The sequence below is a fragment of the Ursus maritimus genome, unplaced genomic scaffold (assembly GCF_017311325.1).
Source record: "Ursus maritimus isolate PB19 unplaced genomic scaffold, ASM1731132v1 scaffold_2, whole genome shotgun sequence".
Classification (NCBI taxonomy): domain Eukaryota; kingdom Metazoa; phylum Chordata; class Mammalia; order Carnivora; family Ursidae; genus Ursus; species Ursus maritimus.
Genome location: NW_024424452.1, coordinates 79,397,250 through 79,422,860, shown reverse-complemented (window position 1 = coordinate 79,422,860; position 25,611 = coordinate 79,397,250). Strand labels below are relative to the sequence as shown.

Here is a 25,611-nt window from a genome sequence, read left to right as displayed (position 1 = left end):
GGGCTGGAGACTGTGGGAACAGCCCAACCTCAGGAGCAGGAGCTGGAGGGCTGCAATGGGGCAGCCCTGGTCCCTGCAGGGCTGCCGTGCTTGGCCCCTAACCCTGTGGGGGCTCAGTCTTCTCATCCCTATAATGGGAATAATGTGCCCATTGCATGGAGCTATGGTGAGGAGTTGAGGAGACAATGGATGTAAATGGGTGAGGGGGTCCTTGGGTCCTTGAGAAAGTCTCTGAGGACTCTTTCCCTCCTGAGCTTGGAGGCAACCCCAGAAGGCTTCCCAGCCAGGGGCACCTGGGTGGCACAGTTGTTAAGCCTCTGCGTTCGGCTCAGGGCATGATCCAATGTGATCCCAGCGTTCTGGGATCGAGCCCCACATCAGGCTTTTCCGCTGGGAGCCTGCTTCTCCCTCTCCCACTCCCCCTGCCTGTGTTCCCTCTCTCGCTGGCTGTCTCTATCTCTGTCGAATAAATAAATAAAATCTTAAAAAAAAAAAAAAAAAAAAGAAGGCTTCCCAGCCAGCCTTTTGTGTCTGGGCCACAATCTCCTGGGATCACAGCTATTCCCTCTTAAAATTTCTGTTTCTCTCCGTTTCTTGACAAAAAAGAGGTGGGCTTGTAGGCAGGTAAAAAAACAGTGTAGGGGGACGAGATGAAGGAGTTTGTGGCTGTTGACAGGGAGGGAACAGACCAAAACAATGTGTGTTCACAGGTTCCTCTGTGTCAGACTCTGAATGTGACATTTTATGAAATCTTACCCATCCCTCCGAACCTCCCTGCCAGGAAGTGGACACTCTTACCCCATATTCCAGAAAGGGAAGCCAAGGCTCTGACTGGAAATAATTTGCTCAGAATGACCCAGCTAGGTTCAGTTCAGATCTGTCTCTTCTGGGTCCTGCTCCCACTGAACTTGTCTTCCACGGACTGCTGTGTGACCTCAGGCATATTGCCTCATGTCTCTGGGCTCTCTTCCCCACACCCGTAAAGCAAGAGGGGTGGACCAGAGGACCCGAGTGTGAGGCTTCCTGATGGGACAGATTGTGTATTGTCAAGATAGTCCCGTCCATCCCTGAAGGTGGGTTGTGACTTCTGCTCCCTCTGGACAGGCTTGCCCCGGCGACTTGCTTTCGCCAGTGAAATCTAGTGGAAGTGATGTGTGCGGGGTGCGAGCAGAAGGTGAAGAGCCACTCCAGGCTCCCAACATTGCCTCTTCCTGGCCGGGGGGGTGGTTTGCTCGGGGCCAGCTGGGTCCTGGAGTGAAGAGGGTGTGGAACGGATCTCTGCAGACCCACCACGAACTGGCTGTTGTAAACCCCTAGGATTGGGGTCATTTGTTACTGCCACTGGACTTCGCTTAAACTGACAGATACAATGAGGGAAGGAGCAGGAGGGGAGGGGACTGATGCTGCCCCTCCCTGAGAAAGCAGGGGACAGGAAGTGCCTGGGACTTCCCCTGATGTGTAAATAGCTCACTGACTTCATCGAACTCCCACTGATCTTCCAGAACCGGTGTGTGAAGATTGTGGGCGTGGCAAGGGACGCTAATGTCCTGGGCACCGTGGAGCTGCCTGGTCAGAGCCTTGCCATCCGCTGCTCAGGTAAGAAAAGAGAGAGAAGTAGACAAGAGGTCCGTCCTACAGAGGATGTTGCGAGATGGTTCTTCTGTTTCTTTCAGGGCAGCAGACTCGTGCAGGTGATTTAGGACAGCCCCCTTACTTCACAGGTAAAGAACTTGAGGACCTGGGAGGTTAAAGGACTTGTATGGGGGTCGTGCTGCCAGCGAGGGTAGGAGCTGAGACTCGGGCCCAGGCGGAGGAATGCTAGCCTGCGTTGGACTTTCTTGTTTCCTTTGAGGGATTAGCAGTAAAAATTCTCCCAAGGAAAGGGCAAGTTATTTGACTTGAGGGCTAGTAAGGGAGGTGGGAGCTGGGGACGGGGTTCCCCCAGCCCCCCCGGAAAGCGAAGTCGTGAGCGGGCAGAGCAGGAGGACAGGCCTCCACTTCCTCCAGCAGGTGAGCATGAGGATTTAGAAGGAGGGGGTGCCCTGGGTGGTGAAAGGACAGGACCCGGCGGTGAGGGCCTAGCATGCACAGGCTTCGGATCACCCACTTACCATATTTCATCTCGCGCAGATCCTATGACACAATCAGAAGATTCCTGTTTATTATATGAGCCACTCGGGGCTTAGGGAAGTTACAACAGTTCCCAAGCTCTCACCGCATGTAAGTGGCAGATCTGGGCAGTGGACTGCATCAGCATGACCTTGCTGAGGGAGGCGGCGGAGAGAGGGTGGAGGCAGGGGGCCCTGGGGGGNNNNGGGCGGTGCCCCACCTCCCTGGCAGCAGCTGAGGAATGAGCCAGGTTGCTGGTGTGGTCGTGCGGAAAGATCCGTAGGACCCCTGGAGCCCCCGGGGGCTGCCTGCTTGGGACAGACCCCAGCTTACAGACCCGTCAGTACAGGATTCTGGCAGGGAGGGGCTGGGCCAGGGGAGAGCTTGACAGAGCCTGGCTGTGGCCCAACGCACGTTTGTGGCTGGACATTTCCTCCCAACTAATAAACAAACAATCATTATTTTTCTCTGGTCAAACGGAAGCTAGTCTCCGAGCGCTCAGCAAGAGAGCAAAACTAGCAGGTTATTGACAGACAGGGAGCGCTTAAGAGGCCACAGACCGATGAGGATCTGAGATTGATTATTGGAACCCCTTCCAGCCTCCCCAAGGGGCTCCCCACTCTGTTTTCTCTCCCGGGCAGGGCTCTGGCGGCTCCCCCAGCCATTAGCTGGACCGTGGGGCGGGCTGGGCCCCGTCTGCCCTAATTCAGCGGGGAGGGAACATATTTGTAACATGAGGAACGTGAGGGCTCTCAAAAGTGCACGGCTTCAGCCGCAAACCCTGGACCCACATGGGTCTATTTGCTTCTGCAGCAGGGCAAAACCAGCACATTTCATCAAGACAGAAAACACTGACCCCAGATGTAGCACCTCCCCCCACGCCCCCATTTTTACCCTCTAGGAACCAGAGCCCAGGGACCTTGGAGTACCCTCTCACCAGGAGGTGGGGCAGAAGGAAGGAGGGGACAGCTGTCCACCCCGGTCTGCCGCTGACAGTCAGAACATGGAATGACAAAGCGACCGGGAACCAGGGAGGCCAGCCAGCAGGAGCTACGTCCATGACACCCTGAAATTCCGGTCAACCCCTAAAATTGTGGATAAAATATTGTACATGTGGTCCATGGCATTGATGAGATTTTCAAAGGGCCCAATGCAAGCTGAGTACCGGGACGTTGGCCACCCTCCGCCTTTCTGGCATGGAGTGGCTGCTCCTGTTGGTGTTTATTCGAACAGCCGTGAGAGGACACCCCTGAGTGTTACCTGCCACCACCCTCTCTCTGCCCCCACTGCCCAGCGAGCAGCTGCACGCTTCGATTTCTGAACATGGGGCACGTCATACTCAGCCAAGTCAGCTGGTAGGGCCCCCATCCACTGGCCTACCAGGCCACAACCTCCTGGCCCTCCTGGGGGGACAGCCCTGCCCCACCATTCCCAGTCCTCAGCACACACACGAAGGGAGAATGGGCTCTGCAAGAGCAGCTCCTGAGTGCCCATGTGGCCCAAGTGTGTGTCCAGCCTCCCTCATGCTGCAGACAGGCGGGGCCTCTGCACGCTGGGCCGTGTGGCCTGTGGGCAGGCTTCCCGGGCAAGGAAATGCCAGAGGCTCTGAGGATGCGGAGGAGGACTTAGCCTCTTCTCAGGCCTCCTTGAAGGAATCACCAGAGTTTCCAGAAGGGAGGCACCAGGATGGTTAGTGGGCCTGCGCGTGGTCCTGGGGGAGACGGAGGAGACAGAATTAGCCTGAGAGCTTGAGGCACCATGCAACGAGGAAGACGTCCCAGCGATGGCCTGGTGCGACAGCCTCACGAGGACCTGGTCTCCAGTGGAGGGGGGATGCCGGCCAAGGCCTGGGGCTTTCATGCTACCACAGCGAGAGGGGAAGGGAGGAGACCAGATGGTGTTCTCTCCAAGCCCATTCCCCGGCCCTGCCCACATCGAGGGCAGGGGACGCGAGTCTGCAGCTGGTGCAGAAGCCACTGTTTTCTCCAGAACCCCTGAGAGCATGGGCAAAGGCATCCTCAAAGACAAAGGATGGCTCCCCGACAGCAGTGGCACGAGCTCCAGGAGGCCTCTTGGGGGCCTCCAACGGGGACCCGGGCACGACTGTGCCAGAGGAAGTTTCCGGAGATGCTGCCATCAAAGGCGGAGCCCTGGCCAGCAGACTCCCCATGAGTTCAGGGGGTGACACAGGACACACAGCACAGCAGGGACCTCTCTCTGTTTCACACCAAAGGACATCGGATGGCTCTCCCAGGGAGGGAGAAAAATAACAAAGTGCTTTCCAGCCTCACATTAGACAAGTCCATTAACTGGTCACTTGTTGTCTTTCATCTGTGGTTCAGTACCAGCCACTAATGGTCATTAATAAAAGATAAAGGTGGTTGAACTTCACAATTCTGGCAGTTTGTACCAGGTTGCACTTCACAGTTTGGACGGATGGACAACACTTAAATTTGCAGACTCTTGTGAGTTAGACCCACAGGCCCTCCTGCCCCTACCTTGTCCTTCCGTGTGTGTGTGTGCGCGCGCGCGTGCGCACGCACGCGTTTTAAGATTTATTTATTTATTTATTTATTTTAAAGGTGGGGCGGGGGGAGAGAATCTCTAGCAGACTCCTTGCTGAGCGTGGAGCCCGATGCAGGGCTTGATCTCATGACCCTGAGATCATGACCCTGAGATCATGACCTGAGCTGAAATCAAAAGTTGGTCACTTAACCGACTGAGCCACCCAGGCGCCTGGCCACGTGGTTCTTTGCCTGAAACTGTCATCATTAGAATCCTTGCCCCATCGCCTAGGCTTGTCCAAATTGCACAGAGTTGGCTCTACTGAAGAGCAGGACTTCTCCCTACCTACGTCCTTCCCAAACCCGAGGTCAGGTGTACAGTTTGAAAAACTCACCAAGAGGTCCAGAGTCTGGTCAAGGCTTTACAGTCCTTCCTTAAGTCCAGTTCCTGCCCTGGACTCATGCCCCGAATCCTAGATGTCACCCCAGTGTTCAGCAGGTGACCTGGTCTGTGAGGCACCTGCTGTCCTGCCGGGAAGCCGTGGACAGTGTCGGTGCCTTGGGGTTCAGCCACAGCGGCCTCAGGCACCAAGACAAATGCAAACTGAACATTGAGGCTTTGGGGACCATGGTACAAATAAAAGAATAATTAGCACACTTCCGATTGCTCTCTCTTCCTGGGATCAAGAGGCACAGACACGAAGCGCCCGCATCACACACAGGCCACACTCCGCACTAGAGGCGGGAACCACGAGTGAGCAGAGCACCCGACGTTTGTAAGTCAAGTCAGGGCAGCCGGAGAGAGCGGGGACCAAATCTCACCCGCTTAACGTTTCCAGGCATGTCTCTCTCTGCGGTTATTGTCTTATCAAAGATTTATATCTGTCTCATAAGCATCGTTCAATCCTTGGTGTCTGGTGAGGCCTAAAGCCAAGAATTGACATTTCTTCAATGTAAATAGGAAATATTACAGGATGAGTTGAGATCATTTTTTTAAAAAATTGCTTTCTTGACTTTTAACCCTGCGGTCTTGCCGACTGTTTAACTCCCCCTGCAGTGGCTCAGGACCGAGCCTGTGATTTCTGTCATGCGACACCGGGGTTTCGAAGCCCACCATCCACCTCTCCAAACAGTAGCTCAGGTCTGCCGGTCCAAGTCACCAAACGAACCCCAAAGTTCCAAGAGGGCGGGAGGATGGGCCTCGAGGGAGACACGTGGCTGTGACCATGTGCGTGGCCCAGCCTGGGAACGAGTCTCCTTCATGACTAGGAGAATCGCGCGGGCACTCGGAGGGCCTTCCCCAGGGAAACCAGGTTAGTGACAGCAGGTGGCGTGTGGGTGGGTTCAAGGTAGTATGTGCAACTGTCTCTTTACGGAACCGCCGCTCTGTGCCGTTTTAGAAACATCACTTCTTCTGATGCTCACAGCTGCGTGGCGCTAGTCCCAGGAGTCCCCAGTCGCCAGGCAAACACGGAGACATCTGTAGGCCAAGGGTCATGCTGAGGCCACACAGCCCCACGGTCACTTTGACTGTGGTCCTAGGAGCTGGTCTTGCGGAACGAAGGCCCACCTGTGCCCACTGAGGGCCCGGCCACGAGCTGGTGGTCACATCTGCGGTGAGGAGCTCGATCTAGGAGGCAGGGATTGAGGGTAGAGTGTGTGTGTGTGCAAGCATGTGGGCTCTGGTGAGGAGCAAGTTGAGAGGAGAGGGGACTGGAGGGTGGGATGGGGAGACAAGAAGTAAGGGCCACTCCCCTGCCCCTTCTCCTGCCTCTCCTGTCTCCATGCCCCCTGGCCTCCTCCTTCACATCCCCTCACTGCTTCTCTGTCCCTCAGCTGCCATCTCTGCCCTGGGCCGACCCCTGGTGCCGGGGAGGGGGTGGGTGAGGGCCTCCCTGGTGCTGCCTATCAGCGGCTGGAATGGCCGAGACACATAGTCCTCTCCAGCTCGCAGGCGGTGGAGACCGCCAGCCTGTGCTCAGGGTAGGGGCTCCCTTCTTCAGTAAGGCCTGAGCCTGGCGTGGCTGGCTTCTAGAAACTTACAGATGAAGCAGGTAAACTGTGGGGGGTGTGCACGTGTGTAAGCATGTGTGTGCACATGTGTGTATATGCACGTGTGTATGGGTGTGCACATGTGCGTGTGCCCGTGCAGAAAGTGTGTGTGAGTGCCTGTGTGTGTGGGTGTTTACGTGCCTGTGTGTGCTTGTCCCAGGTGTACGTGTGCCTGTGTGTGTAAGCATGTATGTGCACACGTGTGCACGCGTGTGTGTGCAGTGACGAGCTCACCTAGGTTGCCTCAAACACGGAGCTGGCCTGGTGCACGTAGAGCCCCATTCAAATGGCAGACATTCCATTTACGCGCCCGTGTGTAGAGACGAACAAAGGGAAAGGCACCTACAGACAGAGATGAGGAAATACACTGGTTTCTGCGCTTTTCTGAGGATTTCCCCTTCTCCTATTCAGGCTCCACTTCTCGGAAGCATTCCGGTATTCAGGTTTCTATTTCTCCGGGAAGGAGAGAACACGGCCGGGACTGCCTCCAACCTCCCTGTCTGGCCCCGTGGGCCTCCCATCACCCCTCCTGGCCTGGCGCACTGCTGGGTGCAGAGCGGAAGCTCAGAACAGTCGGGGGAACAACGAGCATTCACCCCTCCCGCCCTGGCCTTGCCCTCTGCCCTCCCGGCCCCCCCTTGCCCCCAGCTCTGGGACAGCAGCTGTATTTTCTGCTTTGCTTCCTTCCAGCTCCCGGCTCCTCCTTGGCAGAGCTGGGAAGCACAGCGAGCGAGCGCGTGTGGCCTTGAGGGATGCGGCGGGCAGGGGACCCCTTGGCCCTGCTGGGGGTCCAGCACCTCTTAGGGCCCCAGCCGTGTGCTCCCGGGACTACTAACAGGAGGGGCTATTTCTGGGTCAGAGGAGAGAGCTCCTGAGGCCGACTGGGAGGGTATTTATAGAGCCAACCTTGGAGAATGGGGATGCTCATATCCCTGGAACCTTCCCTCATTTAGAAGTTTCTAAAGATAGAGCTGTGTGGCATCTGGTATGAGACAGGGTCCACTAATTCCTTTGAAATCCACCAAGAACATTCTCCTAATAAATGCTGACCGGTGTTCTCAGTGCTGACTTCTTCCTCTCCCTCAGCTCCCTCCTCCATGCTGCTCCTTGGCTGTCACTGGTGCATAACTGTCCCCTGCTGGGGAAACTGAGGGAGCAATCAGTAAGACACCTGCTTAGGGTAACGGAACATCTCTGTGGAGGTGCCCAACCGAGGGCTGGCCTCAGCAGCAGGGGAAGAAAGGGGACGGCAACTCACGTATCTAGTCACTTGCAGGCGCCGTGCCAGGTGCCAGAGGCAGGATGGCATTTCATCCTTGCAGGGTCTCTGTGAAGTCGGTGCTAGAATACCCGTCTTGCAGATGAAGAAGCTAAGGCTCAGGGACTTGCCTAAATTGCTCTAAACTGGTGAAGTCGAGATGCTGCTTACCCAGCTCAGCCTAGGACACCGGGGAGGGAGACAGGAGAATAGTGGCACTTGTCTCCAAATGTCACATGTGCGTTTAGACTCATGACCCCCAAAGCTAGTGGGTTTTAAGGCTGTACTTGGTGACGACTCCTTCCTCTCATCTTTGCCTGAAATGAGAACGATTTCCGCACACCAGGCCCGGTAGGCACAGTGTCTAGAGAGTGACAGATTCCCTCTCTCACCCCAATGCGGGACCCCCTCAGGTACCTTAGGAAATGTCCCCATTCCACTACCTGTCCACCATCCTTGACAAAATGAGGCTGGCAGGCGAATGGGTGGGTATTTGTTGAGTGCCTGCTGTATGCTAGACATCGCCTCTGTCCCGCGAGAAGACGCAGGGTTCTATCTGCTCCCACCCTCCGGGCAAGCCTGGGACTGAAGTGTTTCCTGTCCTGGTCATGGATGACGTGAGGACTTGGAGAGGTTAAGTACCGGCTCAGTGTCCCGCAGACAGCCCGAGGGGGCCCGGCCGAGATGCCGACCTCGGGAACGTCTGCCCCAGTCAGCACCCATCGACTTTCCGGCTCGGACAGCAGGTGGCACAGAGATCGAGTTCAGGAGCTGCCTGGCTGGTGCGGTATTTTTGCCGATTCTCCATCGATTGCTCCACATCTGACAACATCTCTTGTGCAGTGGGTAATGGGATCTGATGGTTAAGGTGACCCCAGCTCAGCCGAGCCACGGTCCATCTGTCCCTATTCCAAGCACGAGCTGCCTTCCAGCTGAGGCCGGGAGGGGGTGGGGGCCAACACTGAACTCCTGTGTTTGGACATGAGGCTGCGTGGCCAGGGCTGCCCGGGCAAGTGGCTGGAGGCCTGCCCCTCTCCAGGCCTGGGGGAATCTGGGGAACTCCCAGATGTCTTCTCGGCTCTTCTCCTGGGAAGCTAGGAGGGAGTGGACAGGATGGCAAGACCACCCATGAGAAAGGGAACTTGGGGTCTGCCGCTTCCTGGCTGAGAATGTTCCGATCTGTCCTGATGACTTAAACTCTACTCATCCTTAGGGGCCTGTCTAAAGTTCCCTGCTTCTGGAAAACTCATTTCTCTACCTACCAGAACACCTGTTTTTTGCTCTACGCATTCTGGAGCTACAAAATCAGTGAACTTCAGAGAACGCAGTCGCTCTCCTAGCCAGCTCTGGAATTCCTTCCCCATCATCCCTCTAACATCCATCCTCTTCTAGCCTCCCTACTTCTCAAAGCAGCCCATTCCTTGATGAGACAGCTTGAAGCATTTGAACATTTCCTCCCTTTGAACAGAAATATGGTGGCCCATCACTGAGCCCTACCCTCTGGATTTGGTCCCTTGGCAGCCTCCAGATCTTCAGAGAAAACTCTTAGGGCCCCTCCGGGTCTTCTCTTTCCCAAACAAGACTATGGTCTGTCCTGCAGCTCAGGCGGCCATCCATGTGAAGACCCCTGCAGAGCTACCCAGAGGCCAGGCAGGATTGGTGGGGAACATGCATTTCGGCCTTCCGGGGAGCAGCTGGTGTGAGAGCAACACGGCAGGTAGGGCCCCGCCCCACTGGGGGAGGAAGTCATCCTTGTGCCCGTGTTATTCATGAAGGACTGAGGCCGCGAAGTGAAAGTACAAGGTACAGCATTTCTGTTACTCCAAACTCATGCTCCTTTCTTCCACCGTGGTACCTACTTGTTCGTTCTCTTCCTGTTTCATGGGTGAAAGTCTCAGGTCCCCCGGAGGTTGCTTGATGTCTGAGGCCCCGACCAGGCCTGTAACCCCTCCCACCCCCACTGCGCACCCATGGGTGGGAAAGCAGGGATCATGTGCCTTACTCCTCCTGCCTCCCCGTGGCTGCGGACGCCCGTCCCCACGCCCAGCTGGCCAAGGCCTCCAGAGCTGGCAGAAAATGTCCCTGTGCCCTGCCCCCACCCCAGCCTCCGGTGACCAAGGCATCCCTTCAATTTAACCAAGAAGGGGTAATCCCTGCCCCCACCCACTCCTCAGGGACTTGAGAGGTGGCTCTTTGAAGAGAGGTACTAGGTACGTGGCGTCATTCTTCTTACCGAGAGACTCATAATAATCGTCTTAGCAGCCACTGATTTTCCTGGGGCCCCACTGTCTCTCAGGAGGAGTCCCTCGACCCAGTCCTAGCCTGGGGCCTGCCTCCCCTTGTGCCGAGCGGTGCCCTCTGCCGGTGGGAATGAGTCCCAGGGTCCCGGAGCATCTCCGCGCGGTGATCAAGAGGCAGGGGAGGAAGCCGATCTCACGCTTACCTCCTTCGTCCTGCCTGCGGACTTTCTCTCCTCCTCTCTGTCCTCAAATGCCACCCCAGCCCGTCTTGGAGAAAGAGCAAGTGGCAGCACAGAGCCTGACGATCCCGCCCCTGCCCCAGCGGAGCCGGAGAAGAGCTTGTCACTGTCCCCACAGTCCCAGTGAAGCTGGGGGCTACCGAGGCGGGGCCCCAACATGGGGAGTCAGCAGGGCAGGGGGTGGGCTGGAGCTGTACGGAGCCCTGGTGCCGCAGCTTGAGTGTAAATCACAGTGGATTGGGCTGCTTGGGACAAAGACACATGTCGGGCCCTTGCCTTTGTCTTTGGGAACGGCCTCCTCTCTTCCCCTGAGCTTTTGCTCCGTTGTGGCCTCTTGGTCACATCATCTCAGTTTCCCCAGACGGAGCTGTTCCGTTCCTCTTGTGTCCAGAGCACTTACGTGTCTCTGTGCTCCATTAGCAAGGAGGGGACCGGGCAGGGAGGTGGTCAGCTCTGCAGCCGCATGCAGAGCACTGCAGGCTTTTTAGAAGAGAATTTTGGAATGGTTACCATGTGCCAAGGTCTATGCAAAGAGCTTTATCTATATTACCCCACTTAATCCTCGCAACGATTTCTACTGCCATTTTACAAACGAGGAGACTGAGGCTTACAGAGTTCAAAGTAGCCCAACGTCATACAGAAAAGACAGGGTGGGGGTTCAAACAAGGTCTGGGGGATTTCTGGACCTACACATCTAACCACTACCCCATTCAGCAAGGATCACTGGAAGGCAGCAAATGTTTGGGGACTGACTAAATGGTACACACATGTGAGGGAGGGAGGGACAGAGGGAGGGTCTACCTGTACAGCCTGAATGACCAGCTGCGTGCTGGCCCTGATCTGTGATTGTAGAGGCATGTTAAGGACAGACACTAGCATGCCCTGGTTTTATTTATTTATTATATATTATTATATATATAATATATATTAAATATTATATATTATTATTTATTTATTTTTTAAAAGATTTTATTTATTCATTTGACAGAGATAGAGACAGCCAGCGAGAGAGGGAACACAAGCAGGGGGAGTGGGAGAGGAAGAAGCAGGCTCCCAGCGGAGAAGATTGGGATCTGGGATCTGGCTTGATCCCAGAACGCGGGGATCACGCCCTGAGCCGAAGGCGTTAAGCCCTCAGACGCTTAACGACTGAGCTACCCAGGTGCCCCCGCATGCCCTGGTTTTAGGACAGAGCCCAAAGGCCTGAGTTTGCCCTGACTTTGTGAGCGGGTGGAGGTGAGAGGGTGGGGCAGCTTCGAGCACATGCTCCAGCCTGTGCTCTGGAGAATGACCTTCTGGAAAGCACAGCCTATTTTGTGTTCTCACTCTTCTCCCTCCCTCCCTCCCTCCCTCCCTCCCTTCCTTCCTTCCTTTTTTTAAGTCAGCTCCAGGCCCAAGTTGGGACTTGAACTCACCGATCAGGAGGCGGGTGGTCTAACCGACGGAGCCGGCAGGTGCCGCTGCGTTCTCACTTTCTAACCCCCCTCTTGGAGACAGTGGATGCTTGGTGGGTGCACATGCGATGCATTCATTAGACCATTGTTTCTACTCGTTAGTTCACTCACAGGGGGCCAGTCCTTGCTTCCATGGTCCACTCTTGTACAGAGCTCCCCAATGGGCCGTGTTCCCAGCCTCCCCAGCAGAGAGAGCCCCCGGGCCCTGGTATGGGGGACACCCCCCTCCTCCAGGCCTCCTTCAGTCTGTGTAAAATCCCACAGTGGACCTGGTTCTCGAAGTGCCTCCAGCTCTGACTTCTCCACCTTAAGATCCAGCCGGGCTGGGGCTTGTCCACGCGGCTCCCTGGGACGCCACTGCCGGCCTTCCGGACCGGCTGGGCCTCTGGCAGGTGACTCCCAGCACAGCTGGGAGAGTGAGCCGCTTCTTCTGCCCAGACAGCAGGCGCTGGAAATTATTCAGGAATAACAAACAGGCCAGAAACATTTGCATAAGGAATCACGCAGAACAATACATGTTATTTAAACCATCTCTGGTTGGCAACAGAAGCAAAAAGCAGCTGAGACAAATCTGCAATGCAAATCAGGCTGATTTGGAGCCGAGGCTCAGCGTGTTTGGGGGTGGGGGGCGCTGCCAGAGATGGGGAGAAAGAAAGCACCATTGTCTCCACTGCCCCCCCAACTCCCCCTTCTCTGCCCGCCTACATTTTCCCATTTCTCTCCTTCCTTCCCTTCTTCAGAGATTAATGGAAACAATTTGTCTTCTAATGTGACTACAGCTTATGAATTCTTTGTCTCACTCTAATCCTTTAAATTATCCACATAATAAAATATGTATCCAGTGATTTCAGGTCATAATTCGATCTTCCAGGGAAGGTGGGGAGGGGTAGGTGAGCTGAGACTTAGCTCCTCCTCTCCATTTGTCTTTACTTGTCATCTTTTTTTTGTTTTGTGGTGTTTGCTTAATGATCTTCCTCTTGCTGCTTCTTACCGTGCTGGGGTCAGGGCACAGGTGCGGACCTGAAGAGGGATCGCAGGACTGGGGGCCGTTCGGTCTCCTCAGCAGCGGCCGCAGATTCCTGCCTCCCCAGGGGTGGCCAGCTCTGGAGAACCAGGCTTTGAGTACCCAAGGTCCAAAGGGCCTTCAAACGCCAGGTGTCCCCAGTCTGTGGGTCTCAGGCAGGTGACAATTCAACATTGAGCAATCTGGGTGTTCCCTGTCTGCAGGACATCACAGGACAACTCCCTGCTGAACACACAGGCCAGTCCTTCCCTTGAGAGTCTGGCAAGCTTGCCGTGAGTCCCTGGAGGTCCCCAGTGTTGGCTGCCCTCAAAACTGTTTAAGAGGTGCCTTACCCACTGTGCATCTGAGAACCGGCCCTGGAACAGCAGACCCCAGGGGGCCATGCACTAGGCGCTGTCCTCGAAGCCCCACGGTATTCCATGAGGCAGTCACGGCCTGTGGTTCTGCATCGCATGGCCTGCACCCCGGGCCGAGCCAAGGGCTGGCCTGCGCACGGAAGGGAGGTCTAGTTGTAATTTGCATGAAAGCATCGGAAGGACAGGCTTGGCCCTGTCCTCATCACCATTCCAGTTTGCACGGGCATTGGGTCCTGGCTCCCCAGTGGCCTCGCCCTGGCTCCAGTGACTCAGGGAACCCCTTGGAAGTCTCTCCTTCCGTGTCTGCCCTTGGGCCTCACGGTGAGGGTGCACGCCTGGTCCGCAGAGCAGGGGGTGCCGGGGATGACCACAGGCCCCCTCCCCTAGTCTCCTTTGGCGATGCCTCCAGTTGAACCAACACTCCTGTTTACATGCCACTGCGCCATCATCAGAAACCCCCTCTCTGGGGCACCTGGGTGGCACAGCGGTTAAGCGTCTGCCTTCGGCTCAGGGCGTGATCCCAGCGTTAAGGGATCGAGCCCCACATCAGGCTCTTCTGCTATGAGCCTGCTTCTTCCTTTCCCACTCCCCCTGCTTGTGTTCCCTCTCTCACTGGCTGTCTCTATCTCTGTTGAATAAATAAATAAAATCTTAAAAAAAAAAAGAAATGCAGAATCCTAGACCCACCCCAGCGTTCTAGACCTGGTGAATCAGAATCTGCATTCAAAAAAAAAAAAAAAAAAAAGAAACCCCCTCTCTGTTGCAGGACAAGTGATCCCCCAGAGACAAGAACACAGTCTAGGCAGTGAGAAGCACCCCCCCCTCCAGGTCTTGCAGGGATGGGAAGGAGCAGCCAAGAGAAGGGAGGGAGCAGCGCTCTCAGGGACAGGATAAGAGAAGTGGGCTGCTGCAGGCCACGGGATGGGGGTGGGGGCTTTGAGTGGGCGGAGGGAGCAGGGAGGGGGAGGGGACCACTGGGAGCTGAGTAGGTCCTGGCCCAGGTGGAAGGGGAGGCCAGGACTAGCTAGTTAGGCCCTTACTCTCTTAGGCGCAGAAACCAGAAAACAGAGAGGCTTTATGAAACTCATTTGGAGGCAAAACCTGCCCTGAACAGAGGCTATTTATAGTCTTTTATTTATCCCCACTTGGCGTGAATATTCATGGCTCCCCTGCAGAAGTATTAATGTGCCTGATTGCTGGGAGTTGGCCCAGACCTGGCTGGGATGTTTTATACACCAGAGGGAATAAGCATCCTGTCACCTCCCTAACGTCAGAAACCTTCCAGATTCCAGAACACATCAGGCCCCAGGGGTTGGGGGTAGGTGCTGGGGACCAGGATGCATGGGAAAGCACATTTCGAGTGTGAGGGGGTAGTGGCAGGCACAGAAGGGCAGGGGCGGGGGGCCAGGGGGTTTGAAGGAGGCCTGAGAGGATCAGGCAGTGAGAGGGAGGATGGAGGGGACAAGGGTGGGGCATGAAGACTGCAGAGGGGGCTCAGGTGACTGGCTGGAGAGTGGGGGCCCTTCTTCGGTTTGCCAGCAGTGATGATGGGTTTCCAGTCAGATGCTTTCTATCAGAGCCTGTCTTGAGAAGGGGGTGCCCGAATGCACTGTCTCCCCTGGGAAGACAGGCTCAGCTCAGGCATCAGGAAGAGCTGCTGGGGCCCGATTATGGAACCACGAATGGTTTGTATCTGGGGCGCCCAGTGCTGTAGGCCCTTCGGCCTCTGGTCTCCAGTGTGATGGGGCTGCAGCCCTTATGGAGCCTGGAGGAAAACAGACAAGCAGATCATGAGAGCAAACCCTCAGGTTCTGCTCAGGGATTCTCTGCACAGATCTCTGGGTAGGGCCCAGGGCCTGGGGCTCGGGGATCCCACTTTGGGAAACAGAGCTCAGGCAAATGCCCTTTTCCAGAAGCGGAAATTAATCCTTCCCAAGAGCCCCATCTTCCTCCCTCTCCTACCCTTTCACTTGCTGTCCCGGGAAACATCTCTGCTAAAGTGGACTGTGACACGGAGAAGCTGAAATGACGGGAAGCCATATCACCGGGCTGTGATACCCCAAGGCCTGGTACCTCACAGGCGACAGGAATGCCTCAGAGGACTGTTTTCTTCTCTGCCTCTCCTGAGGGACAGCCAGTGCCTTGCTGTCTGATGTAAAAGCTTTTTTTCTTTTTTCCTCCCAAAGAATATCAGAGTTGGCCTGGCCTTAGAGAATATTCAGTCTGCTCGCCCCACTTTACAGGAGAGGAAACTGAGGCAAAGGTAGGGCAAGTGGAACCTGACTTCCGAGTTCCTTCTCCCTCCTGTTCCTCACCGGCCCATCCCCCAGAGCCTCCCTTCCTCATTCCAGGCTAAAAAAAATTCTCCTTCCTGAGGACTCACACGTTTTAAATATTTGGAGACTGTTGTCACGTCACTCTGTGGTTGTTGCTTAGCCCAACAGTCCAACAATGTATATTTAAATACTTTTTTTTTTGGTTCTGGTGCAGTCTTCCCTGGGTGCCTTCTTCCCCCCTTCGGTCATCCAGCCGGTCCCAGCGCTTCCTGTTCTGCTCTCCGGGCCTGGGAGGATGGACGGGGCCCCCGAGAGGCACAGGGAGAGGGCCCCGGGGAGGTGGGCGCAGGGAGGAGCCTGTTGCCCGCTCCGAGAAGAACTGGAGCCCACCGCTTCACACCCTCTGCGGGCACGCCGAGCACGGGCAACCCAGGGCTCCCCGGAGGCCGCTCACGGCAGAGAGGAAGTTGGAGGAGCCTGGACTCTGGATCCAGACTAAAGCCCGTGGAGCCCAGCTCGTGTGCGATCCTCAGTGTCTGAGCCTCTGATTCCTCATCTGTGAAGTGCCGTAACAATCGCCACCCTAGAGCGAGGTCAGGACCAGGACCTCTGGGGTTACCCTGACCTTGTTCATTGATGACATTTTCGACCTCCAATGCAGGACAGGCCTGACAAACCAGTTTAGGGGGGCAATGGGAGAAATTATTTGAAATTGGATTCTCCATGAAAAATCCAAGAATGCCTACTTGGGTTGTTCTTTTCATTGGTGATAATTGGTATTTAATTATAATTATTAACTAATAAAAGTAATTACCATTTATTCAGCAAGTTTAGGTCATTTTAATATGCATACTATATTTTCATTTAATTCCCATAAGAATTAAGTCGAGTAGTTTTTATTATTATTATTATTATTATTATTAAAGTTCCCATTTTACAGATGAGAAAGATGAGCTCAGAGAGGTCAAGTGACTTGACCAAGGTAATCTAGTGAACAGAATCAAGACCAAATTACCAAATCTTGTCTTCTAGATTAGTTAAGGCTTATTCCATGTTACCACATTCTAAAACTAGGAAGGCAAATTACTTTCTTGCCTACAAAACCATTCCCATGCCACAATTTTAGGCCTTTCAGAATGGGAACTAGAGTGGTTACATAAATTGTAGCATTTCATGCAACAGAATACTACATATCAGTACAAGTAAATAAGCTAGATCTACATATATCAACATGAGTATGATGGAAGGAGCACGTGTTGAGAGAAGTGAGGTGCAGAAGAATATACACAGTGTGATACCATTATATGTTGTTGTTGTTGTTGTTGTTTTAAAGATTTTATTTATTTATTTGACACAGAGAGAGAGACAGCCAGCAAGAGGGAACACAAGCAGGGGGAGTGGGAGAGGAAGAAGCAGGCTCCCAGTGGAGCAGGGAGCCCGATGTGGGGCTCGATCCCAGGACCCCGGGATCACGCCCTGACCGGAGGCAGGTGCTTAATGACTGAGCCACCCAGGCGCCCCCATTATATGTTTCAAAGAAGGGTCATATTTAAAAACAATAGCATGTGCTTACCGTAAAGCTCAGCAATTGGAATCTCAGCCATTCACATCAGAAGCATGAGAACTTATGTTCACAGAAGAGCTTCTGCACAAGTGCTCCCAGCAGCTTTATTTGTGAGAACGCTAAACTGGAAACCCCCCGGCCATGTTCCACCTTTTACTATTTGGCACATGATATCTGAAGGAACCCAGGAGCCCTGTACCATTAAAATAGCTCATCTTCACATCCCGGCCCCACCAACCTGCGGGCGTCATTTCAGCAACCAGAGAAAGCAGGCACGAACGGGGGACGTTATTTTAAGCAGAATAAATCAAGGTGTGTTGTCTGTCCAGTTTCTCCGAGGGCTCCCCAGCTGAAGAGGGGACCAGGGAGTGGGCAGAGAAGGGTTAAGAGGGAGGGAAGAGCTGGAGCATAAGGAACCCGCTCAGCTGGGGATTGTTGGCAATCAGTGAGAACCAGTTGAGCAAAGCCTGGGGAAGCAATGGAGTGTTTCCTGGGAGCCCCGGGAGAGGAGCATCAAGGTTTTGTTGGGAAATTGCAAGGATTTGGTGTCTGTCAAGTGTCATTAGTGCATTGGGAACTGGCTGGCCTTGAGAGCCAGGCTCTGGCCTTGCCTCACAGGCTCGTCAGATAAATGACATGGGGTTGGGACTCACATCACTGAAGTTGAAAGAGCAGCAGCCTGTGGTTTCTTTCTCCAGCTTGTGCTGAGGGTAAAACACCCCATGGTCCCCCAATATCCTTTTTCCACCTGGGGGCCACACGGTAGCCCAACCAGGCCCCCAGGCATCCAGGTGACAGTATCAAGCAGCACACTGTGTCTCAAAAATCAGCTACTGGCCCTAAAAAATGACAAGAGACTGAAGATTCAGGTAAACCTTGAGAGAGGCAGCAAAGAAAGCAGACTGTCTTCAGTTTTCCCCACACTGCCTTCCTGGCTGGCTACCCCACTTAGGCTCTCCACCAGCGGGGTGATTTAGAGCTGGGGGAAGAGCACATGAAGGGATAGGAAGGTCAGCTGAGAGTCAAAGGCAGAAGGGATGTCCTGGAGCGGTTTGCATTCTGCTCTGAGTAAGGCCGTCAGCAGCCCACCATGTATGGTGGTGTAGGATGTACACTGCCCAAATCCGGGAAGGGCCGTGCACATGATAATCTATGGGACTGGTGTCTCCTGGAGTGGGGCAGTGTACAACCTGCATCACTGTACGTGAGGAGACCTGGGATGAGTCTGCACGCCACAATACACCGCTAACATCTGTTAAGCACTATCTGCATCAGGCACTGTGTGAAGCGTTTTCTGTGTGTGATTTGATTTTCGCAGTAATTTGGCAAGTGGGGATTTTGCCGACTGTTACTGATGTACCAGGGAAGATGCCAAGTGTTCGCTTGCCACGTAAAGGTGTTCTGCTTTCATCAACTTCAAGTGCAAGTTTTAAAAGTATATGTCCAGCCTGTTTAGGTGCTGTGTAGGTGTCCACGCGCACGCATGTGTGGGAAAGTAGGATGCGTCTGAATTCACCTTGGCCATCGGTTATGAGAAGCCCGAGTCCTCATTCGTTCCAGGCGTATGATCCCTGCGGCTTACCTTTCTCTGGACCGGAGTTTCCTGCCTCCTTTATCCTGCCCCAAAGGGCTGTGGAGCTGGGCAGGGTCCTGTCTGATGATGGTAGCAGTGTGCAGTCCGGGTGGGAGGCCCACGGGAGATGGCCTCATCTCGGCGGTTTTCCTGCATGCTCATCCACACCAAGGGAAGAGAAAGCTTTCAGCTGCCTGGCTGTGGCCTCTCTCTGGCAGAGGCTCCGGGAGGAACCGGTGGGCGCCGTGGGGCGCCGTGCGTGCTGGCTCCGGCTCCCTGGCTGCCGGCACCATCAGGGCTGGTCGGGGGCTTTCCTCGGAGACTGCTGGCCTGCGGACGGGGGCATGATGACTCTCGCTCCATAGACCAGGTGATGGAGGCTAACCTGAGGTTCGGCAACTTGCCCGAGAGGATCGAACCAGAGCATGGCAGAGACTGGACCCCATCTGAGCCGGACTTCTTTATGACGAGTAGCCTCTCTCCCAAGCTTTGCCAGTGGTTCTCATTCCCAAACTAGAAAGATGGAGGAGCCAGACCTTCCCTGTGTGTGACAGCTCCTGGTCCCTGGAGCCTCGGTCTTGGGATATTAGAACACTTCCTCCTCGGAGTCACCACCTGCTTCCGCCGGCTCTCCCCACCTGGGCTCCCATTCAGACGACTCAAGGGAGGAGCCCTGTGCCAGGAGAGGCTGCTGACACCTGTAGGCAGCTAGTCTGCACCAGGCACAGCGTGAAGGGTTTACGTACGTGATTTAATCCTCTGTATGTGATTTTGCTCATTGTAGAGCTGCAGTAGGAAGAGGCCAAGTGTTCGCCTCCCACTTGAAGAGCCCATTGGGACTGCTGACTCAGCCTGTCTGACCGCTCGGATGATGGTGGGAGACAGAGAGGGGGTGCTTCTACCACCTGTCACCCGCAACTCAAAAATCCACCACCCACCAGCAGCCCTGCCTCAATTATCCTGGGATGTCATCAAAGCCTGTGAGAAACCTTTGGGGATGGTCCTTCATCCAGAGGGTCTCTGCATTAGTTAGAGGCCCCTGGCCCTAGAGGGGACCAAGGAGAAAGAAGGGCTCCCTTCTGCAGATGAGGTCCCTGGGCTGACCCTTTATTTTCATGGTCCACTTCTGAGTGGAGGTACCCCAAGTGCTGACCTCTGAGGTGCTACTTGGAAAGCAGGAAGTGACTACAGAGTCGAGGGAGTCTTGGGGGACAGCCACAGATGCCCAGCAAGGACAGCCCTGCGGAGCTGTTGATCAATTTGCCCAGCTGACGTCCCTCTGGGGCCTATGCAGCAAGGCCCCCTCTCAGGCTTCTCCAACAATTCCAGGTTCTTTCTGCCTGCACTCCAGGCAGATCCTATATTTCAGAGGGCTGGCTGTGCCCTTCCTGGATGCTCGCAGCCCAACAGCTTTTCTCTAGCACCTTGTCCTCACAAACTAACCGAATTCCAAATCTGCAGCTGGTCCGTGTCCTCTTGGTCCCACCCACACCTTATCTTGGATTTCAGACACCCCGGAGTGTCTGTCCGCATCATTCTGCTTCCAGTGGGCTAACGTCTCTCTCATTATGCACACACAGTGCTTCCCACCCCCACGGGACAGTGGCCTCCCACCGCCACAGCTGGTTCTTCCAAAGGGTTCAAAACAGCTTCGGGCATATGATCCCCTGCCTTCTCCCTGTGAGCTGCAGAGAGGCAGGGAGGAAGGGACTAGGGAAGATTTCTACTTCACGGCATTGCTTGCCAAAGCATCAGTCAGTTAGTTGACTCCAGATAACACAGTAATTAATAATGTGATACAATGCAATTTATAGGCACTCGTGCCTGAAGGCCTCTGGTCCCAAGGCCGTTGGTAAAAGGTAAACTTAAAAGCATCCATAATCTCAAAGAGGACATCGTGAACAGAGCTCACTGAGACTGAAGGTGACTGGGGGCCACCAGTGGTCCACACTCAGTGGACAGCAGCCGAGGCTCTCAGCTCGCAAGGGAATCCCCGCCCCTTGAAATCCAGACTCGACAGGGTAGGCGTTGGGCTGTATACACTTGACTGCTGACGTCCCCTGCACAGAATCACAACAGACTTCTTAAGAAAAACCTGCCATTCTTTCTCTCTCCTGTTGGAAGGGGAGGGACAGGAAAGTCATAGATGGGCATAAGTTGGAATCCCAGCTCTCTCATTTACTGACTACTGACCCCAAGTGTCTCTGTGCCCCCCACTTTCCACTCTATAGGATGAACAGCTGCACACCCTCTGAGCTTACAAAGTGCTTATTTGCATGCATTATTTCCTGTCATTCTTTAATGACTCTCTGGGGTTTTACAGCCCAGACTACCTGCCCAGCGTCTCCTCTCATCTGCTTCCTTGCTAACCGATGCCTCCTTTTACTGTAGGTGGTGATGTGCAAGACTAGAAGACATTTCCCAGCCTCCCTTTCCTGACGGCCAGGGACGGTCAATGAGATGTAAGCAAAAAAAATTTTTTGGGGGGGCACCTGGGTGGCTCAGTCGTTAAGCATCTGCCTTCAGCTCAGGGCGTGATCCCAGCATTCTGGGATCGAGTGCTGCATCGGGCTCCTCCTCTGGGAGCCTGCTTCTTCCTCTCCCACTCCCCCTGCTTGTGTTCCCTCTCTCGCTGGCTGTCTCTCTCTGTCAAATAAAAAAATAAAATCTTGGAAAAAAATTTTTTTTTGGGGGGGGGAGGAGGAGGAGACCCAGGAAAATCCTTGAAAGGAGCTGACTCAGCTGGGAGTATGCCCTTTTGCCCATCCCTTTTTCTTTCTAATTTCTACCTAGGATCCAGCACCATGGTTGGCATTCTGACAGCCATCTTGGACCATGGGATGAACTTGAAGTTGGAAGCCACATGCCTGGGATGGCGACATTGTAAAATAAAGCCTGGAGTCTCCCATGGCTATGGAACTGCCGTGGCATCTTGGAACGACCTACACATGACAGGATAATAAGCTTCTATGTTGTTAAAGCCCAAATCTGCCTTACATGGTACAAGATGATTATCCTGTCTTTCAAAGGGGAAACTGCAGCTAAGCGAGATTAAGCAACTTGCCCAAAGCCACCCCTTTAGGTCAAAGAGGCTACAGTCACATTGCTGCAAGAGAGAGCACTGCCTTTCCACATTCCTGAAACGTTCTTCAGTTTGCAAAGATCTGCAAACATGGAGAATCAGATGCTGTTCTTTTGCTGGAGGGTGAAAGTATCTTGCTGCCCTCTGCAGCTGCCATTTCCCGAGGGCTCTTTTTATCTCTCTGGATTTCTTTTTTATTTCTCTATCCTCTTTATCCTTGGCTCACTGCTGTTCTGTACTTCCCTAAACCATTTTACCCACCAGTGGGAGGGTACTGCTTGGCAACTCCGAGCCCCAGAGCACAAAGTGAGGGAAGCCTAGGACAGGGCAGCCCCTGCTTCCGCATGTCCCCGAGAAGAGGCTGAGCCATTCCGTCCCTGGAGCTCTTGGACTTCACAGCCTCGCTCCCCAGCATGGCTGGCACAGAGGACACATCTTCTAGCTGTCGATCAACCTGTTTCCCCACTGAATGAAGAAGGAGTGGACAGGGGTGCGGGAACTTCTGGGAGGTCTGTGAGAAGCTGGGACGAGGTGGCCTGTCACAGGAGGGGGAGCTGGGCTCAGTCAGGCCCCCGGTGTGCTGGGGCAGACAGAGGAGCAGACGTTCCATGTCCTGGGGAGATGTACAATTTAAGAAGGAAACACCAAGTTTCACCATGCCCCTCAAAGGAAAGCCTCGACACGGACATTTGGGCTTTTGCCGTCCGCTGATCCATCTGCTGGCTCTGGAAACCCCGAATGTTGGTCTTTAGTTTGGCAGGGTGGATTCATGAGCAGTAAGTAGGGCCGGGGCATCCTAAGAGAGGGGAGCTGGCTGTGGGCACCATATGAAGGGGCAGCTCCCATTTCTGGGACTGGCGGGGGTTTTAATTGCCATGAGAGCAGACAGGGAGTGGCAGAGATGTCCTCAAGAATTGGGGACCGAGAAGATACTAAAGACTTTTGTTTGTTTGTGTACAAAGTATTCTGAAGGGAGAAAGGAGATTCGTATTAAGTTTTTCACTCCTTACTCAACCCCACAGCAGTGGAGCCTGGGAAAATGATTCTCTGCCCCACTGACCAACCAGATGAATGAAACAAATAATAGTGAGAGCCAACATGTCCACACCAGCTACTGTGCTGGGTGCTGCTGTGTTTTTTATGATAACTTTCTGTAGTAGGTGCTATGATTATACCCATTTTACAAAAAGAGAACACCGAGACACAGAACAGTTTAGTGACCCGCCCAAGGTCCCCGAGTTGGAGAGTGGCGGAGACTAAGAGGAACTCATTGCAGCTATGAATTCTCAACAGATGCTGAACTTTGGGGTTTCTGGGAAAGCATGGAGACAGAGCCCCTTTGGTTCAGTCCCCGGCTCTGCCACTCACTAGACTGGTTTTACCACCAAATGTCCCAGGCCAGATAACTAGGACATTAAAATCTCTTTCATATGAGGAATGTGTGGAAAATGCCTGGCCCCACTTATTCCATAATAATCCATTATTTTGAATATGGTCTCTCTCTCTCTTTTTTCCCAAATATGTGTTCATTGCTCTTTTAATATAGTCACTGGAACCTCACCACCTACCTCTAGGTCAGATAAGAACAAGGTCAGGCGCAGTTATGCTCACTTTATATATGAGGAAAATGAAGCCCAACAATGTTTCCTGAACTCCTTCCAGAGCATTTACTATCTTTCTTGCCTTTTAAATATTAAATCTTCTTTTATTTTTTTAAAAGATTTTATTTATTTATTTGACAGAGAGAGGCAGCCAGTGAGAGAGGGAACGCAAGCAGGGGGAGTGGGAGAGGAAGAAGCAGGCTCCTAGCAGAGGAGCCTGATGCGGGGCTCGATCCCAGAACACCGGGATCACGCCCTGAGCCGAAGGCAGACGCTTATCGACTGAGCCACCCAGGCGCCCCTAAATATTAAATCTTCTAAATGATTCACACAGTACAGAAGACTATACTGCGGCTTTCCCGTGCTCTTTCTTGGCATTCCCCACTATCAGTGTTCCGGCAGGTGTCCTTCTAGTCTCTGTTCCAAGCACAGAGCCTCCTCACGGCTGATTCTGAGGCAGCACGCGTGTGCTCCTGCTGTATTCATTGCTGGCCTGCTGTGTTTCACAGTATGTCCCGCCCTAGATGCCTGCTCCTTTTTTAAATGGCTCCATGACACTCCCTAGTATAGATGTATCATTGCTTATCCGTTCTGGAACTGTTGGACATCTAGGTTAGTCCCAGTTTCTGATGACTGTAGTAGGTGTTGCAATGATCACTCTAACGTGTCTGCTTTGGTGCACACGTTCAGTGGGTTTTGTAGATTTCTAGAAGTGTAACTACGTGTCTAATAGCACAGATATTCTAACATTTTAAGTACTACCAAATTGTAATCCAAACAAGTTTTGCCAAATGACTTAGCCACTGGGGCGTCTGGGTGGTGCAGTCAGTCGAGTGTCGGACCGTTGGTTTCGGCTCAGGTCCTGATCTCAGGGTTGTGAGATCGACGTCCGTACGGGGCTCTGCGCTCATTGTGGAGTCTGCTTGGGGTTCTCTCCCTCTGCCTCTGCCCCTCCCTGCTGTGCTCTCTCTCTCAAATAAATAAATAAATAAATCTTTTTAAAAAAATGTCATGTCCGCTGACAGGGTTCAGGAGTAGCCCTTCTCTTCTCTCTTGCCAAGACTGGGTATGTTCAATTTTCTGAATGTTTATCTCTCTGGTGGGTAAAAAACGAACACCCTATTTTTGTTTTCTATTGAATTTCCCTGATTACAGCACAAGCATCTTTTAAAAACATTTAATAGCCATTTGTATTTCTTCTTTTACAAAATTGCATTCATATCCTTTCCCTCTCCTTCCATTGGGTTTTGGCTTTTCTCTATTGATATGTAGTAACTTTCCATAGATTAGATACTGATATTTTTCCCCCATTGACTATATTGCAAACGTTCAGCATCTGGTCTTGCTCTCTCACCTCTTAACTTTGTGATGTGATATCTTTTGACCTATAGATGTTTTAAACTTCTAAGCATCGCCTCTCTTAATATTTCAAATTATCAATTGTTCCACGCTTACGGACAAATATAAAGAATATAATTCATATACTTACCACCAGCTCTATAAAATCTTAATACTTTGCCACATTGAAATATTTCCACCATCTTGTAATTTTTGATGGCAGTTTAGTTTTACCTTTTTAAAAACAAAAAAAATAATATATTTTTTTTTACGGTAAATTGCAATGACACTTCCCGGCATGTTTTATAAATTGCTATGGTCCCCATTGCTCCTTGTGATCCGTATCTTCCCTATGGGTTTACTTTGTTTCTAAATGAAGTATGTCCTTGATAATGCTTTTAGTGAGAGGCTGTAAAATTCTTTTGGTATTTTTTATGGATAGAAATGTTTTTCTTTTGCTTACACTCTTAAATAATAGCTGTGGCAGTACCGCTAGCTGCCTAGCCCACACTCTTGTCCTCCTTCTTCCTTAGAAACAGAATTGGAACACTAATTTTATTTGGGGCAACTGTATGCTCAGCAGAAAGACTACATTTTCCAGACTCTTATAGTCATGAGTGGCCAATGAGATGTAAGCAGGAAACACTGGGGGGGGGGAAATCTTCCTAAAGGGGCCCAACTTAGCTTAGAGGGACACACTTTTACCCTTGTCCTTTGGTGGGACATGGGAGCCTCCATGTGACAATGAAGAGAGAAGCCACAAGCTAAGGAAAGCAGAGCCGAAGCAAGGAGAGTGGGTTTCCAGGTTTTGTGATAGCCTCTCTAGGCTGCCCCTTCCACACTCCTTTGATTTGAGACAGTGAACTCTTTTTTAAAAAAAGATTTTATTTATTTATTTATTTGAGAGAGAGAGAGAGAGAGCAAGGGGAGGAGCAGAGGGA

The 25,611-nt window shown here is 53.0% G+C and overlaps 2 long non-coding RNA genes across 2 annotated transcripts; both read left to right on the top strand.

Moving 5' to 3' along the window:
• The first annotated feature begins 519 nt into the window (after positions 1-519).
• On the top strand, positions 520-4,495 carry LOC103668426. Its single transcript, XR_570028.2, has 5 exons — positions 520-1,073; positions 1,503-1,596; positions 1,674-1,721; positions 2,131-2,220; positions 3,011-4,495. It is a non-coding gene; the product is annotated as an uncharacterized LOC103668426 (long non-coding RNA).
• A 1,535-nt stretch (positions 4,496-6,030) lies between these two features.
• Positions 6,031-7,725, top strand: LOC121103689. Its single transcript, XR_005835878.1, has 2 exons — positions 6,031-6,229; positions 7,077-7,725. It is a non-coding gene; the product is annotated as an uncharacterized LOC121103689 (long non-coding RNA).
• The last annotated feature ends 17,886 nt before the right edge of the window (positions 7,726-25,611 follow it).